The 20,137-nt window shown below is 35.7% G+C and overlaps 1 protein-coding gene across 4 annotated transcripts in view; it reads right to left on the bottom strand.

Annotated features, from left to right (window-relative positions):
• Positions 1-20,137, bottom strand: part of MOB2 (MOB kinase activator 2) — a gene marked incomplete at its 5' end in the record, with an annotated part of 109,585 nt that overhangs the window by 15,145 nt on the left and 74,303 nt on the right. The window lies entirely within an intron of this gene.

Raw genomic sequence — 20,137 nt, 5'->3', positions numbered from 1 at the left:
TCTAAATATTTGCCAAAATTGCCATTACTTGAGTGAGATGGAGTTAATATTACAGAGTCCTCAGCCTGAGATGTAATCATAATGGATTTCTTGCTCCAGTAAAAGGTTAAGCTCAGTGATCTTTGAGCATCCTTTTAATTTCATGATTCTATATATCCAACTCTGGGTAAAGTTTAAAGGCACACTGTACAAACATGGACCATTTTTGCCACATTCAAAGAGATTGTTTACTAAGGTTTCTCTTTGGATTGAAGTAAACTACAAGTAAACTTGGACTGATTTACTTTCTTTGCTAGCTTCAGGTGAAATGCCTCATTACTACTAGATTGGTACTATTTACTAAGCAGGATAAGCAGGAATTTGATCCTCCTGGGTGGGGAAAAATTATACAGTCTACTTCAAATTATTACAGTAGAGCTATTGACAGTAGCAACAGAAAGTGGCACCACTGTTTTCCTGTGGAGGAAAACATCACACTAAAGCTAACAATTGATATTGTTACATTTCCTCATTTAAGATGGAAGACTGTTGCTACTTCAAAGGTGAGATTGAAAAAATAAATTGGATCTTTTAGGCAAGAGCAAATATCCACAAGGAAGAAGAGAAGAGGACAAAGAAGACATTATTACATCAAGAAACCAACAGCCCTCATAAGATAAGCATACAATCAGTCAGGGAGATATTTTAGGAAGCAAAGAGCTTGAAATTAAAAATAAACAAAACATGAGTGGTTATATAATTAATATTAACCTGTTTACAGAGAATGCAGGTAATTTGCTGAGCTATCTGTTTTCAGCTTCACAACTCAATGTAAAGCATCCAAAGGTCTCAACTATTTAGGGCTGGAAGGCACATTTGAGATTTTAGAAATATTAATAAAACACCATCAACCAGCAGGCAAACCACTGATGTTGTTCTTTGCTCCCCTTTGACAGTCTAAAAACCGCCTACCCTTCCAATTTTCTTTCACTTTTTAGAGAGCAAGCGGGCACAGTTATAAACAAAGCACTGAGGTGCAGACAGTTACCATTTCTATTTCCAGAAAATGTCTATGGCAGGGGTAGGCAGCCTTGGCTCTTTGATGACTCGTGGACTTCAACTCCCAGAATTCCTGAGCCGGCATGGCTCAGCTTGGAAACCTCTGTCTTTCCCCTCAGCATAGCTGGCTGAGGAATTCTGGGAGTTGAAGTCCACGAGTCATAAAAGAGCCAGGGTTGCCTACCACTGGTCTATGGTGATGCTGAAGGTCAATAGTCTGCAGCATGCCAACTTGGATTCTGAAGGAAGTATCCATCGGAAGAATGGTGCACATAAGCAGAATATTTGGAGATCTAGGTTTCTTTTTAACATGACATCATGTGATGTCATGATACCTATCATATGAGCATCCTAGAAGGTAATAAAATACGTCCATTCCACTTTCCTTAGAAAGCCATGTTGAAGATATATGGGGAAATAACAAGTGTGAAAGAGCTGAAAGTGTGTTTTACAAATCAGCAGAAAGTTTGTATTTTATAACTCTCAAGTTCTTCAGTGCAGGGTTGGCAGCTGTTTGAAATCCTGGCTACTTTTCAATTCTGCGAAATCCTGGCTCCTATTTGTAAACATAAATGTGCTGGGCAAAACAAGCAAACTATTCACACTAAAATTTTTCACAAATCATCTAGCAACATCTATGCTCCCTTCTGCAGCACAAGATATTCTTTCTACCAGTACCTGATTAATCTGTATTCCTTCCATTACAAACACAGAATACAGAGTAAAGAGGCCAATGAAAAGCCTGTTTCATGCAAAGTCTATTTCATGAGGCTTAAATGTCATTTAGCATTCAGTTTATGGGTAGGCTTTTCTTTCTGGGTGGTTCAAAAATCAATTTAAATCTCTTACAGTCTCTAAGGAAATAAAACTCAACTGCTGTAGCCAGAAGAAACAAATGTGAAAAATAAGAACAACTGATCCAAAAGCTACCCAAACCAAACTTGATAGAAATGACATAGGCACAAATCAGAGAAAAGGGAGAGCAAAACAGAAATGAATGCCAGGAAAAACGGGTGGGAAATGGTACAATAGATAAGGTTGTGTTGCTTTTAACTTGTGCTAAACACAGCCTACTCCAAATATAGTTGAGAAGAACCAGTGTTGGGAAAACGTCAATGTAGTAGAGATTACATAAACCAGGGGTCTTCAGACTTGGCCCTTTTATGACTTGTGGACTTCAACTTCCAGAATTCCTCAGCCAGGCACAGTGACTTAGGAATTCTGGGACTTGAAGTCCACAAGTCATAAAAGGGCCAAATTTGAAGATCCCTGACATAAGGACATCCTCTTCATGGAAGCTCTCTGTGAGCCTCAGGGTTATTTTGCTGTTCACAAAAGCTCCTACCAGCTTCTCATTTGGACAAACTCTCCAAGCACATGGCCAACTTTTGTTCCTAACTTTATTGTACTTGTCTCAGAGAATAAGGTGCCTGACAGATGACTTTCATGCAAATCTCAGCTTTGAGGCTGAGGGTGGAAAAGGACATAAAGATTCTGGGAGATAGAACTCAGACATCCATGCCTTAATCCCAAGTACTTCTCACTGTCTTTTGATTTTATTGCATCACTGAATAATTTCTTATACATAATGAGGGGATGGGATGAGTTGTAGGTTCTGAAACAAAAAGACTGCCCATTTCTGTATGAAGGGCAAGAAAATTGCTTCATACTTGCAGCTAGTTTGTATACTTTAACTACTAGGTTCATCTTATTCTGTTCTATAATCTTATTTTTTAAAATATATAAGAAAATTCATTTTTTCAAAAAAGTCTCCCAAAATACAATCTCTTAGAGTGATATTGTTATGTTTGAAGTGTCTATGGGTTGAAACATTTGCAAAGTCAAAATGCTAATGAATAACTTAATTCTAGTTCACACATCTTTATAAAGTTAATTGTAGGCAGCCATGATCTCAATAATTAACAGCATCTTATAAATAGCAGGCCTAAATAGTTATTATAATAAATCTCAACCAGTAGTTAATAATTAGGTTCCAAAACCTTTTTTCGAGCAGCATTAATACTTCACTTCTTAGATTAGCCTTGATAGTTTTTAAAGTTTGGTGATGTTGAAAACTTTCAAACCAACTTCCAAACACACCTGGTTGAGTTGCACAGATACATTATTTTGTACCTGGAAACTAATATCAAGGAATAAAGCTCACACCCATATCCTATCAATTGTAAAAGTCCCAAGCACAGCTAAATACCTCTTTATAAGAATGTATTTTCTTTTACGGTGTACAGAAATTGTAAAGGCAGGATTGAGTAATTAATTCTCTTATATGAGTAGATTGTCCTGTTTTAAATGAATATTCTATATACAAGAACAAAAATATAAATGTATTTAACTATATGCACAACTACAAAAAAACAGCTAAACAGCCAGAAGATTCTACAGAAGAAAACTATAAACATTAGAAATGTGTCACCCATATCTTCTGTGAATCTTTCAGCCAAATCAAGTAAATTAGAAATGAACTGCATTCAGGGTCAACTGTACCACTGTAGTCAAAATGAAAAATTATAAATTGTGTTTAAATAAAATTGCATAGTTTTCTGCTATCATTCATCAAGAGTTAGGAGGAGTATGCACAATAAAGCTGACTGATCAGAGGAGATTAACAGGGCTCTCATATACCTAGTTATATAAATCACAATTCTATTAACAGTAGGTGATTATAGTCTTTGTTTCAATTGACTATCTAGTCTTATTTACTATTTAAGTTTGCCAGATGGCCTTTACTTTTAGTGGTGATGTTCTTTATTTCAAATGTCAAGCTGCATATAAAACAAGATGAATAATCCATTTTACAAGCCGTAGTTCCAAACAGCATCTTATCTTTTAACTTTGAATTTGGCAATCTAGTCACCCTTTGGAAAGCATATAAATATCAAACTGCAATCCAAGTATCAAGTATGTCTGTTATTTTCCTGGAAACACAAATGAGAATAGCAAATTATAATTTCATGTCTTCTCATCCAATCATTTTGCAAATTAGAAAGCTTTAAAACTTCACCATGTAAGAAATAGAAATAGACAGTTCCAGAATAAACTAGTTAGTTGTCAACCTACAACAGTTAAATTTAGCGACTCTTTGAAGTTATAATAGCATTGAAAAAAGTGACGGTTTTTCACTCTTATGAACATTGCAGCATCCCTGTGGTCACGTGATCAATATTCAGGCACTTGGCAAATTATTCATATTTATGACAGTTGCAGTGTCCCAAGCTCATGTGATCACCTTTTATGAGGAAGCCAGATTCACTTAACAACCATGTTACTAACTTAACTGAAGTGATTCATTTAACAAAGGTGGCAAGATAGATCATAAAATGAGGCAAAACTCACTTAACAAATGTCTCACTTAGCAACAGAATTTCTGAGTTCAATCCTAGGGTAAATAGACAAAGTTGTCCAATTTGGGGAGACCATGAAACCAAACAAACCTATGGAGATTATTATTTTTTCCCCTTTATTCCCCAGTGCCCTCTAGGTTTCAGACATACTCCAGGGTAAGTAACAAGAAATATACTAATTTCTTGATGTACTTCAAGAACCAGTTTGATGTAGTGGTAAAGTATCAGGCTAGAAACTGTGAAACTGTGAGTCCTTATGCCCAAAGCCAGTTAGATGACTTTGGACCAGTCATTCTCTCTCAGCCCTAGGAAGAAAATAATGGCAAAACCATTCCCCCAAAATCATTGTCAAGGTAACTGCACAGAGTTGTCCATGTAATTACCAGAAATCAAGACTGCCTTGAAGGGGTGCATACACACATGTGCACATACTTCAGGTAATGATCAGGAAAGTTACCAGATGGAGTGTTATAAAACTAGTAATCCTGTAAAATCATAATAAAACTTTCCCCAATCTGATGTCCTCCAACTTTTCCACCCTAAATTCTCATCTGTGTGACTAATGGAGATATATAATAGGTTTTAAAACATCTTATGAACACCACGTTGCAGAGGGTTCTCATAATAAATTCTACCATCAACCTGCTAATGAAAATTTAACAAATTTAATAAGCTACAGCACAGAACACAAGATGCTGGAAATTCTAGATGGCATGTAACAATGCTATCTACCGGTAGTTACATAATTCAATAGTTATACTCACATATTAATTAAACCATAATACATTTGGCTGAGTTTTGCTTAACAAGTCCTATGAACCCAACCACTATAATTTCTATTACATATCTTATCTTACTGTGATGTATTCAATAAACCATGATAACAGTAACTTAGCATAATGTTCAAACACTCACTTTTGGCTGGTTTCTGTAAAACAACTAGCTTCACAGCACAAAGTATTAAATATGATGCATAGAGGCATAACATTCTGATAATGCCCTATTGTGGATTTTGTCCTTTGGGGGTCAAAATATTTAGGAATTAAAAATTAAATCAAGTAGGAAAACATGCACAAAAGTAATTTTCCTCAGAACTCCAATGGTTATCTTCAAGAGAGAATCAAACACAAAGCTGAGCCTTGTTTCCTACATAAACTTTCACTTCTGATGAAAGAAAAAATGGCGGACACAAAATGTTGTTCGTCAATTTGTCAAGCACAGAAAGAAATGAAGGTTTAATAATGAACACTATTGCTGTCACAAGAACAGCATGTCCTTTTGATTGATTTTAGCAAATTTCAAAACATGATTTTGGGGTTTTCAGATGATTTTCTTGTTTAATTAACTGTTATACAAAATAAAAGTAAAAACCTTGTGGTGTAGTGTGGAATGGCATGGCATAGTGCAGTATTTATGGGGGGAAAACTGGCAGAGAATGCATTATTACATCTAGTAATATTAAGACTAGACATATTGAAGTCTTGGATGACACGGTAACAATGATGGCTTAGTTATATTCTGGGAGATTTGGAAAATGTCTAAATTGACTCTGCTTGTGTGTTATAGCCCCCACTCTACCCAACAAAAGAGAAACAATTATTTCTATATATATTTACTTTTTTTAAAAAAAAGCAGTTTACTCATGCGTATGATCTCAGGATCTGCCACGTGTCACTTATTTTCAGGCAATGTTCTCTGTTGACAGGCCCAAGGCAATTCCAGATCTTACAAGCCCATAATTCTTAAAGCAGCTTTAGCAAATGCTCTTCCAGGGCTTCTGTAGCTTCCAAACACCATGCAAAAGCATGCTGTGTTCTCATACAATTTCCAGAGATTCCAGTAGCCGCGCAAGAGCATACCTTATTTGAACACGGCCACTGCACTCTCCAAAAATCACACGAGAATGGGGCATGCTTTTCAGAATAGCTATTGTCAGGTATGGATGAATGCTGGGAAGTCACCCAAAACATTGTGACATGCCACCTTCGATTGCACCATTAATGACTTACACCATAGTTTTACAAATTACTCTGTTTAATTTATTAGAAACACACATGAAGTATTGTGAAAATGTCAGCTTAGATATATCTGGAGAAGTGTTAGCTGTAAGATAAATACCATACATCTTATCACATTCATAATGCTTTATAATTACCTCAGATATATACCTAATCACATCACTATTACAGCTTAGGTTTCATGTTTATTTGTTTCTAAGATATATTCATCAAAGAGGACATGAAACTTGCAGTCTTCAGGCTACATGTAAACTTTTTTATATGGTTTCAGAAATCATATTGTGGATTTTCAGTGGTCAACCACTAAGAAACAAAAGGATTATTTCTTGCCATTTCAATAGAAAATGAGATAATACCTTGAAATCCCAGTCCCAACTGCACCTCTGACAATTCTGTCTTCCTCAGTGATATATTTGACTTTCTAACAGTTTTTAAAAATATGGCTGCTGAAGTATCCTGACTGACACGTAATAGTTCTATCACTTACTTTTGCCCTGCATCCATCAAGTCTTTTTACTGTTTTATGATGGATAGGTGAAATGAAAGAAGAAAAATATATTACAGATGAAAAATCTTTTAGTCCTTATTTTACACTTAATATTAAACCCTTACATAGAATAAAACTGATAACTTGGTCCATTATATTAATCAAAAGTCAATACAGAAATCAAACACATACTGGCAATCCAAATTTGAAAATTGGTGGGTTACACTCTTTTTTAACACTACAGATTATTTTTTTATATTCTCAAAGCCATAACACTTGATACAATCCAAATTTTTAATATGTAATTCATTATCTTTACATATATTCATATCTTTACATTGTATTGATTTTCTTTTCAAACAATTATGGAAACTAAACCAAAATGTGGCAATAGCAGGACAAAGTAATATCATATGAGTAGATGTCCCTTCATCCATTTCACATTTTCAGCATAGTAGACTCTCCATCTTTCTGAGGGGAAAAAATGATGAAAAACATCTTTGCTGAGCTAGAAAGAATACTTCATATTCTTTAAGATTAGTAATCAATTTGTTAAAATAAGATTTTTAACTAATATTCACCTTAGCAATAACCTTTAAGTGTTTATACAGAAATTCCAATATAAACAATAATTGAGGAGTTAGCTGCTACTGCCTCTAAACCAACTTGTGAAATCAAGAAATATTTTAATGTAATATACTGTCATTTCACAATGTTAAGCAATCTAAATTTATTTTGCAATAATGCAAATGATTTAAATATTTGACTGGCAATAAACTGATCTAACATGTTAATTATCTCCACTTATCGGTACTATCACATCAAACAATCTCCAGAAAAACCCTGTCCATGATTATGGACTGATCTTGGAGTTGATTAAATTAAGTGAGGGGTTACAATGCATATAGAATCTGAGCTCTTTTCAACCAAATAATCGTGCAAATTCATACTAGCTTTTTCTTTCCTATTGAGCAATTGTTCTGTGACTGTTCTGTGAAAGAAATGGGGAAAACACATCTATCGGTATATTTGGATCTATGGTAGTATAGAAGTCAATTGAGAATACTTGCAGTATCTTAAAATGGGAACGCCCCCAGGAGGGACAAATGGAGAAGAAATATGGGACAGAGAGTAAAAGAGACACAACAGTGGTTTGGGTAGAGGGCAAGCAAGATTACATTTAATTTAAATATTACATTTAATTTAAATATTCAGTCAAGTCTAGTATTATCATGGCCCCACCTCTTTCACTCACCTGACTCCCCCCATTTCTGGAATTCAGTCTCTAGCATTACCACTTAAAAGCCAAATCTCTCTTTGGCCTGAAAAGTTGTGCACTTCTGAAAGCATTTAAAATTACTGATTTTAAAGACCTTTAAGCTGAAATACTTCAATATCAAAAACACTTTAAGGGATTCATATCTTTTTAAAAAAATGATATGCTCAAAAGGATTTGAACTGGGTAATGTTTTGCATAAAAAGCTACAGCAGAACAAATATTTGGTAAACACATTGGTTAGGGAAGGGCTTTTCAACCAGTGGTACAGATATGACCTGTGGTACATTGGCACCTGGCAGGTGGTACGTGACCATCCTAGAAAAGTGGTAGCGGGGGGAGGGGAATGAGCTGAACCGGTGGCAGCACCGCACAAGCCTGAGTGAGAGATGGCTGGAGCTGCAAGGCTCTCAGGGCTCAGTGGAAGCGCCAGGATCAGAGCCAGGCTCCATCTGGAGCTCTGCGCTGATCCTGGCGCTTCTGCTAATGGGTCACGGTGTCCCAGGGTCATGTGAAGTGACCAAAACCTGCTGCAACCACCCAGCAGATGGGGGGGAATAAAAACCAAACAGACCCCTCCATCCCACCCCCGCTGCCAATCCTCAACAGAAATGCTCACAACAATGAAAACCTCGGACAGAAGGAAGAGCGCCGCCAGGCAGGCAGGCAGGCAGGTGTCTTGCTCGGCTGTGGCTTGTGGGGACTTTTTTCAGTGTCACTGTAACTTTGAACAGTCAACTAAGCGAACTGTTGTAAGTCGAGGACTACCTGTACTTCATCACTTTTTTTCCTTTTTTTTGGTCTAGTTTTTGACACCTCGCTAGGCGACTGGTGGTACTCGGATGTTGCCATATCCTAAAAATGGTACAATGGGTGAAAAGGTTGAAAAGCCCTGATCTAGACTGCCCCAAGACTCAGAAAAGCCCTGGGTTAGGGGAAAAGTTTCTTTCAGTATAATTGTCAACACCTCTGTTTCCTTTCAAAATGCTATGTTTGTCTTTCAAGACAAACATAATTCCATTACTCATAAATTTAAGTGCATCAGCTCTTTAATTTTTGCCGGCACTTTATTATTCTAATTAGGCAAGCAACAATGAAAAAAATAATGGTTTCCACCCACATTTGCACATTAGTCATTCTTGTACTTGCTTTTTATTTCCTTCAGTCTCTCAGACAGAAACTGGTTATCTATGTCTATTAAAAAAACAAAATTGGTTTTATAAAAATTCCAGAAACATTCCAGTGCATGTACAAGCATGTATTCACTGAATTTTCATATTGAATATTTTGACAGAGAAAAAAAAAAATACCAGTACTATTGGTACCAGAAGCAAGGGTATAGTGTTTTTTTGGTAGGCAAGCTTTATTGCAAGGTTTCCTATTCACAGAGATGAGCATGCTATTCAGCATTTTCTCTTCAAGGAAAACACATAAAATATTTTCAATACGGTACAGCCAGTAAAATGTTCCTGAAGATTCACTAAATAAAAAAACAAAGGGAAATTCCATTGTTGAGCTGCATAAAGTGAGAAATCGTTTTCCAACTTATCTTTTCTAGACATGAGCTAATTGTGGGTCCAGTGAAATAGTTCTCACAAAAGAAGGTAATACAAAGAAAAGCAAAACACTTAAAAAAAAAACACAACTCACTGGTAGTTTATTTAGGAAGAGAAGGAAGGAAGAGTGTTTTTTCCATGCCCGGGGAAAAGGTTTTATTTCATATTCTCACAGCAATACTTTGCCTTAAAAGGCAATCACTACTTTGGCGTCTGATCGGATGGTAAGCCTGGCAAGCATGTGAAGGAGGCCAAGTGCCATAATGTTACTTCATAATATAGCCTTCTCAGTATTAAAAAGGCTCTTGTGCACCAGGCAAGACATTGAACTAATGGTAAGTCTAAGAGTGATTCAAAACATATTTCTGGAACAAAGTATGTTGAATTAAAGACTCCTGGGTCACTTTTAAATAAAAGTCACAGAGTCAAGATTTGGAGGAGGGGGAAAAAAAACAATTTCAGGATGTAAATGCCGATGCCACTGCCAGGGAACATTGCAAGCAAATGCTAACCAGTTAAGTGGGAGTATAAGGGAACACACAATGATCAACACAACCTTCCTGTGCAAACAAAGGGGGAATAGCACAGTAAAAATACAGGATGCAGATGTTTTAAATTAAATTAGTCGAATAAAGATTTTTTTCCCCAGCCACTACATTTAAATCTAGTCATTTTAATTAAAGTTCAGCTCTAGTATCACATATTTCAAAATGCAAGTAAGAAATACCATTTTGGAATGTTCTTCCACATAGGCAGCCTCTGTAAAAAACTAGCACATCATGGGTAAAGGATCTAATGAGTTCTTTCCATAATATATTTTCTGTTTTCAGGGAAGCTGCAGCCTAATGTGATTTTTACTTAAAATGTCTAGTCCATATTATACTTTCTAATCTTGCTAATCCCACTGTCCAACAACAGTGGCACTAAACTAGTCCTCTTCGAGTATTTTAAGCATTTCTAGCAATGTAAAAAATAAAAGTAAACTACAAGAATGCCAAACTTTCAAACACTGACTGCAGTTCAGGAAATATATTTAAGATTGCAAAAGGCTTCCCTATCATCTCTTATACTGAATTGAACTTAACTGAGGCACAGTTAACACAGACAAAGAATAACGCATAGAATGTGTAAATACAGATAGTCCTCCTGACTTACAACAGTTCGTTTAGTGACCATTCAATGTTACAATGGCACTAAAATAAGTGACTTAAGACTGTTTTTCACATGACTGCTGCAGCATTCCCATGGTCACATGATCAAAATTCAGGCACTCGGCAAAATGATTCATATTTATGACAGTTGCAGTGTCCTGGGATCACCTTTTGTGACCTTCTGATAAGCAAAGTTAATGGAGATGCCAGACTCAATTAACAACCATGTCACTAACTTAACAAGTGATTCATTTGCAGTGATTTACTGAACAACCGTGGCAAGAAAGGTCGTAAAATGTGGCAAAAGTCATTAACAAAGCCTTTCTTAGCAACAGTAACATCTGCTTGTAAACATGAACTGGTGGGATTACAAAATAGAAAAAGCTAAAGTATTCTAAAGGTAAAGGTAAAGGTTCCCCCGCACATGCGTGCTAGTCGTTTCCGACTCTAGGGGCCGGTGCTCATCTCCGTTTCAAAGCCGAAGAGCCAGTGCTTGTCCGAGGACGTCTCCGTGGTCATGTGGCCGGCATGACTAAATGCCAAAGGCGCACGGAACGCTGTTACCTTCCCACCGTAGTGGTCCCTATTTTTCTAATTGCATTTTTACGTGCTTTCGAACTGCTAGGTTGGCAGAAGCTGGGACGAGTAACAGGCGCTCACTCTGTTACGCGGCACTCGGGGTTCGACCCGCCAAACTGCCGACCTTCAGATCGACAAGCTCAGCGTCCTAACCCACTGAGCCACCGCGTCCCTTCTAAAGTATTCTGGGGCTGTATAATTCCAACAGACAAGCACCTACTACATAATACCCACAATTGTGAATAAGAAAGCCAAACGTATCTGGATAGTGGGCATGGCAGAACTTGGAGACAGAACTTGGAAAAGAGGAAGAAGTGGACAAAATCACAAAATACAAGTGGAATGACTGTGGCAAAAGAAAACAAAGACATTATCAATAGCAATAGGCACCTTGGGTACAATCCTAAAACATCTGAAGCGCCTCTTGAACATCATTAGCAATGACAAAAACACCATCCGTCAACTGCAAAAGGCAGCTTTACTTAGATCAGTTTACATCCTGTGACAATAGCTTAATATTATTAAACAACAATATTTGTTTATTCCAGGTGCTTGAGAAGGAGTGATAAGTGAATAAAAATGCCTAATGCAGTCTAAATATCTGGCTTATTGTGCTGCCAACCATAATAATGTAACTTGTTACACACTGGCTCTTATGTTAGAAGATGCAAAATAAAGGCAAAGCCTGCTTAATATTCAAACTAACAGGTTAGTCTTTACCAGCATATCATCTTCTGGGCTACAACTTCTATCATCCCTGGAAAATACTGCTAATAGTATGGATTAATGGGACATGTCACCTTTCAGATGTTCTGTAAACAAGATGGAAAAGACATGAATACAAAATATACTACTGTGAAAGTATTAGCAGGGAAATAACTCACTTTTATTTCAATGCAGAAGAATTAGTTTACACCACCTTAAGAGATTTATATCACATTGCCATTTCTCACTAAGCATGCTGCCCATATGCTGATCAACAGGTACATATTAATGAAGATATGTGGATGCCAATACTGATGTTACAGGTCAACTGTAAACAGTAAAACTTGGCAACTGGAAAGAGTGTGAACAGTCATATTAAAACGGGATGTATGAGAGATTATCTTTTTGTTCATAATTGCAACAAAAATCTACAGACCCAATTCCATGAGGATGACCAAAAATGACCATCTTCAACTATTACTATCCACTGTTCCATCCAAGACAGCTCAGCTTCTCAGAATGTGTGTTCTCTGTTCCGCAGTCTTCTGCAGGGTAAATATTTTCAACACGGCACAACTTGTCAGCTGAGATCAGCCATCTTATTGTTGTTTTAAATTCCCTGGAGTGAAAGAACAGGTAATAGGCCTTTCTTTAGCTCAAACTTGCCTGGTCTTGCCAGGAAAGCCAAATGTGGATGGAGAGAACTCCAAACTGAAGCAAATTGGTTTGTTTTATGAGAGTGGAGGAAATCCAGACATTTTCCCTATCTCCTGACCACATCTTGTCTCGTTCACCTTGTGACTATAGCAACAGGACTCTTCCAAGTTAGCCTTTTGGCATTTGTATTCTGAAGCCAATATATGACAAACTGCTGGAAGCATATGGATATTCTAGTTAACCATCTGTCAATATTTAATCCGTTACTGGATAAGACGAGCAGCCTCTTTATCAAACAACACCTCAATGTGAAGGTGGCCATAAGCTTGATAGGACTAGCATTCAAAGCAAAAGGAATCTTGAATTTTCTGACAGGACGACTGACAAGGCAATACTGTTTCTTTAGATTCAATCCATTCTATTAAAAAGTATGTCGTTTCACTTATCACTATATATTATCTTTCTGAACATGCTATAAAATATTTAAAAAGCTGGTTTGCCCTAAGGACTTGCATGCATACACAATTCTTAGAAATGTAGGGAGTTTCATTCCAAGTATTCTGATAATTTAAAAGTAAAGATAAACTTTCCTTCAAGTCAAGCTCAATGTTGATGTAATTTTCTTGGCAGCAATATGGAAGAAGGTTGATATCGTTTTCTTCTGTGACATTTTATCAACATACCATTCTACCCTGCAGCTAAAACATTCCTCGAAGAGCTCCCATCCAAGTGCCTGACTCTGCTTAGTTTTTAAGCCCAGGTAAGTGTATGCGGTGGCTCAGTGGGTTAGGACGCTGAGCTTGTCAATCAGAAGGTCACCAGTTTGGTGGGTCGAATCCCGAGTGCCGCGTAACAGAGTGAACGCCTGTTACTCGTCCCAGCTTCTGCCAACCTAGCAGTTCTAAAGCACGTAAAAATGCAAGTAGAAAAATAGGGACCACTATGGTGGGAAGGTAACAGCGTTCCGTGCGCCTTTGGCATCTAATCATGCCAGCCACATGTCCACGGAGACGTCCTCGGACAAGCGCTAGCTCTTCGGCTTTGAAACAGAGATGAGCACCGGCCACTAGAGTTGGAAACGACTAGCACGCATGTGCGGGGGAACCTTTACCTTTACCTTTAAGTGTACCCAGGCAAATGCCACCTGCTGATAAAGTTGCAAAACCTTAAATTTATTGCTCACTTTCATTCTCTTTCAACATCTGTTTTCAAAACTTTCAAATTCTGTTCTGTTATTCCATGTTAATGTAAACAGCCCTCATTTTTATTCTGGTTAAATTCTAAGACTTCAGAAACAAGAGATCGGGAAAAGTGCAAATTATTGAACTTAAACATAGATTTTAAAGAAAAAATTATTCTCATGAACATAACTTAAACTATGAATGAAAAAATGAGTGACGTACAGAGAGTTAAACTAGAGTAAAGTTACTATACCAAAAATAGAAATTTAAAAAAAATGCAAATCCCTGGCTTACTCTGTTTCAATTTCCTGGTCTTCTTCAGCTTCTTGAAGTTTTCAAAGTCCATGAAAGGCTATGGGGAATACGCTGCTGGCCCTGACTTTTTTCTACTCTCTTGTTCTCTCTCCATAAGTTCTCTGAGGATGTGGGTTATGAGTCTGAGCCTAGAATGTGGCATACATATTGCATTCACAACCATCAGTTTATGTATGTATGTATGTATGTATGTATGTATGTATGTATGTATGAATGAATGAATGTACATCCATATGTACGAATGACCACCCATCTCAAATTAATGAAACTCGGTAGCTAACAATAATTAAAAACAGCATAAAACATAAAACAATAAAAAGACAACAGTATGCACATAAGCCACAACAGAAATCAATAGAGCCATTGCATAGGTTCAAATACTTTCCAGATCTTCATGCCCAGAGACAGAACAATGTCTTTCAGGTTTTGTGGAAAAGTTGACAGAATCAACACCATTCTAATCTCTGGATGAATTGTATTCCAAACAGTGACAAAACCTCTTTTCAGGCCCCACACTCTGTAATAGATAAGATCTGGAATATACCCATCCTCCAGCACTAATGAGACTAGTAGATGCAAATGGCAAGACTGGTTCCTCAAAAATTGAAAAACCATTCCATTCTTCTAAAACTGTATTAGAGGCAAGTCATTAGCTATAATTAGAAAGAAACATTACATTTTAAACCACAAGCTAGCATTAAAAAGCAAAATGTTGCTTGACTTATTAGTCCAGTCTTAGGTTTCCCCATGAAGTTGATGTAGAGAGACTCACTGGAAAATGGTATAAGAAAAATCATTTTGCCAGTATCAAAGTACTTCTTCAATTAATAACTCCTGACAAACTTTTAAAAACACAAGTAGTTTTAAAAGAGTAATGGTTATGAAAAAAATTTTACAAAATATTTTTGTTAAATTAGAAACTTCAGTGAAAATTACTATTTTTGATGGCAGTTCTATCTTTTGTGTCTCACTTTTAAAAAAATAGATAGAAACTAAATGCCTATGGAGATGCCTATGGGGGAAGGGGGGGTTATGATATCATCTATCTCCAGTCTACAACACAATCCTTTCAGCAGTTCCAAGAAGGCTCCACACCCATTTGCACTACTCATGATCTTGAGGACACAGATAAACCTCCAAGTGGCTTCAACGACTCTCTAAAAGAATGCAAATGACCAGCTGTCTGCAAGGAGTATAAATCCTTCCATTCCCCACCATCCAGTCAGAGCTGAAGAAGCTTCTTGGATGAGAAGTGAAATGTCTTCAAAGAAAAAGAAGAAAGTCCAGTTGCCTCTTGAAAAAGCACCTTGGGATAGATAGAGACTGATTTCTGAAACAGAATAAAGTCCATGTCTTACTTCAAATCAATATTACTGGATATTGATTCCAATTTTCTTGAGAATGCTGTATTTCTTTGTGTACATTCTCTATAGTGTATATATATATATATATATATATATATATATATATATATATATATATACACACACACACACACACACACACACACACACACACACACACACACACATACATATATATGATCTGAAGACTTGGTTGTTTGAACAGGCCGGCCTGGACTAAGGGTTTGAGTTTAACTATTTATTGTTAGGGCCAATTAATTTAATTTTCTTTTTAACTTTTGTATGTTGCATTTTATTGCCCTGTACACCGCCCTGAGTCCTTTGGGAGAAGGGCAGTATAGAAATTTAATAAAATAAAAATAAATAAAATAAATATATGGTGTAAGAATACATGGATATATATTTGTGTTTATTATTTATATACATTATAAATTAAAGCACTAAGACCTGAACATATTAGCAAAAGTTTTAAGTGGCTTTCTAAGACACTGAAATTGTAAGGTTAGAGAATGGATGGGCAATCTTTCAACAATAATGGCCACAATCTTTTTTTGGCATTATTCTATTCATGAAGCTTTGATGGAGTCAATGGCATCACTCAAGTGGACTGAATACAGATTTCTAGAAATGTTTTTGCATGCGAGGAGAGTTGTTCATTTGTTTAATCATTTTTTAAGAGGCTTGTCATACCATACCCTTTTATTCACTATGAAAAATAAATCAATGAAAAATCTTCAATGAACTATCATATTTTGAACATTTCTTTTTCCAAGCAGTTCTAAGATGTACAAAAAGGGATGGGGTAGTCAGTAGTTTATCATGCCTTGCATTCCAGTACTCTACAAATTTTGTCTCTTTCTAAAAAAAATAAGAGGAATCAAGAGCAAGCCATGATGTAACCAAAAACAAATGCACTTTTGTGGCATTATTTAATAAATTTACAGTTGAGATTCCAGAAGCAAAATCTTTAGTTCAGTCATAAAATATACATCTATCCTTCATGCACAACTATTACATAGACTTTTTTCATCAGTTTAAATAAATGTTACCTTCCTGCCAATTTTCTACCAGTGAGGTAAGTACTACCTGATGTATTTCTAATAAGAGGCAATCGAATTTCAACTTGGAAAGATTAAAAGATGCAGAACTCCAGCCACAGACACTAATTTGCTCTGTCAAATGTTTGGTTGCTGAACTATTTTAGGCATATGGAAACTTTGAGAAAAGAACAGAACAGGATAAAAATAGTTTGGACAACTCCCAAATTACATTTTGCCCACTGGTCTTCTGCTCTTTTTTTTTTAAAAAAAAAAAAACTATTTAAACAAGTTTCTATATTATTAGTTTTCTAGCAGTGTTAATCAGTAAATCAAATTGGAAAAGACAGCTTTTTATTTAAGCTTCTTACTATCTAAATGAGAAATTAAATGTTCCAATGGAGATAAAATTTAATGTATTCCTTTAACAAAGATTTGTTATAAACTTGTTTTAAACTGGATATATATGTAATGATTAAATTACATCATAATAAATAGAATGTTTTATTTCAAATATTTTACCTTTCACTTTCAATTAAATTGCTACATCAAATTATTATAAAATTGATTGTGGCCTATGCATATCTACCCAGCAGGATTGCTAGTGTTGTTATATTATTTCTAATTATCTATTGTGGGGAAAAGTTCTAGGAAGCAGTTGTTTTCATTAAAAAATGTTATTATATCAAGAACAAAGCTAGACATGTAACTAAATAAATATGGAATATCAACTTGCTTGTTATAATTTATTTCAAGGATAGTATTTCATCTGCTCTACTCTAATATATTAATTATTTAATTAATGCAGCAGACTTAGGCAATTTAATATTTTATAAAATCCCATCAGACTCCACAACTGAATAATGTAATGGGCAGCCACAATATCAGAGAAATAACCTGTTCTAGTACTATATTTCTTTTATTTACAGCTACTTAACATTCAATAAAAGGTGGTACGAAATTACAGGTTCAAAAAATGACTTATTTTAGCTAACTATTGCAGATATAAATGGGTTGGCTTCCTCCTCTGAGCTGTTGGCATCCATCTCAATTCTGTTTCTTACTTTTTACTCTGAATCAATCTAGGTGGAAAAAGTCTTAATTAGTGGATAAATACAAACAATAAAGGAATGGACACATGTTTAACTGCATAAAAAAGATAATTCTGAACACTATTGATCTCTCCTCCCTAATTCTTAGCAAACACTTTTTAACAAAGTCAACTTATTCCAACTTTTATACAATTAATGTGTGGCTGTTCAACTGATTTTAAGCTAGCCTATTTTCAGACTCAGAGTTCTATTCTGTGATGACAATTTAATGGAACCCCAGAAAGAAGCAATATAAAAATTATCAAATCAAGATATCTACATTTTTAAAATGTTACTGAACAAATTATTTTGATTGTTACTGGCAGACTATCCACCATCATTGACACTCATACTCAAAACTATTTTCCTCCAGGTGCTAGACATGTTGTCTGAGAATTTTGTGAATCCTCTATGACACATCTGGATGGAATCAGATTATAAAATATTAACTGATTCTATTTATGCATTTATTCTTTGGGACCAATATGTTGTTTCCTTGTGTCCCTTTTCTAATAGTTTGATTACTATCTATTTGCTGTAACAGAACTATTAAACATTTGTATCATCAATCCTGCTAATTCATTATTCCAAGCAGAATTTGGTACCGCAAAGAAATCTGCAAAGAATTCTTTCTTTCTGATCTTGCTGGTATCTTACTTGAGTGTATGAGTACATTTGAAATTGCAGTTTGTAATTCGTTCCAATGCCTGTTTGAAAAGCCAAATGAACTAAAAAATTCTTCACATTTTTTTCTTTGATTTAATCATACACATTGCTTAAGGCTACAGAAACACACACATACACAGAAATTCTATATCAAGAGCACTCAAATTCCATGAAAAGTTGAATTCAGTTACTTATATAAAATTAAATCCCATAAGCATATTTTCAAGATTCCCTCATTCCTGAATTATATTATATTCTGCCACTCCTGATCACGGAGAAGACTGTCCACAAGGGGTTGAAACCTTGATGCCGAATTTCCCTGTTTTCCCTCTGACTTCTAAGATTTCACAAGACACCCTCATGTTTTTACATATACCTTAGCTAACACAAGAGCTGGAAGCTTTTTTGCTATTGATTCATTTGCTCTTCTTGTTTTGCTATGAAGTTTGCCTCATTTTGAATTATGCCAAATTTTTATTGCATCTCAGAACACCAACTTCCTGAATATTGAATGGGGAAAGTGATAAAAGGAAGAGTCAAATATCTCTCTTTTTATAATGTACTGGAATATGTATTTTCTAGGCCAAGGTTGTATCACTGAACCTATAACACACATGCAAACTTTAGGTGTCTGGTAGTTAAGAAGGATACAATGATTATATGATGCTATCATCTTTTTCTTCTTTCTTAATTAGAGTTTGATTCAGCAAAAGATGACAGCCAACATTATCAGGCAAACCACAACTCCACCTCAGAACAAAGTCATTGCACTTAACTCCCTGTAAGATGATCGTATTCTGTACCAAGTCATTAGTGTTAGATTCACAATTTATGGTGCCTTTTATAACTGGCAAGTTATTTTTTCATTTGCCACGTCATAGATACTAGATAGATACTATGCATACAAGTCAGGGTCGATCACTTTCATGCAGAAAATAAGGCAGGTAGTGACAATTTCAACATTATGACTTGTAGGAAAATATATATATTTCCACTTACTGACATTAAAAATATACTTAAATTCATGTCCTTTCCATGGATAGATATCATAAACAGGGCAGGAAAGAATCAACATTTTTTTTAAAAAAAAAACAATGCTAGTTTCTAAAACATAGTAATGATATAATTATGAATGTATGCTTGATTTTCTAAGCCACATTTATTAGCACTGTTCCAGAGCAACTTACGTATATATTTTAGCCAAGTTTACAAAGTTGGAGTCATAGTTTTGCCATGTAGCTCCTCAGGTATCAAGCAAAGAAGACTACAGGTTGAAATAGAAAGTGGAGGAGGAGGAAGAATAGTGCTACACCTTGCTGGTCAGACATTACTATTGTGCACTGAATCTCAGAATAGCAATAAACCAAATTAAAAGCTGCCTGCTGCTTCAGAAATCCAGGTCCAAAGAAATTATCCAGTTACCTCAAAAAGCCTAAATGTAAGTCATCTTCACAGCATCGTGTGGCATCACGGTATCATAACCTCTCCCCAATACACAGAAGCACACAAATAGACACACAGAGAGATGATATAACAATTCACACCGACTGACATAAAAGCAGCCTCCCAAACCTGACCAACACAAGATGTCTTACAATAATTTAAAAAAAAAAAAAACTACCACTCAATAAATAACAGTATATTTAAAAATACATTA

This window comes from Vipera ursinii, assembly GCF_947247035.1.
Source record: "Vipera ursinii genome assembly, chromosome: 1".
NCBI lineage: Eukaryota > Metazoa > Chordata > Lepidosauria > Squamata > Viperidae > Vipera > Vipera ursinii.
The sequence above is the reverse complement of the archived record's forward strand: the minus strand, read 5'-3'. Positions and strand labels throughout refer to the sequence as shown.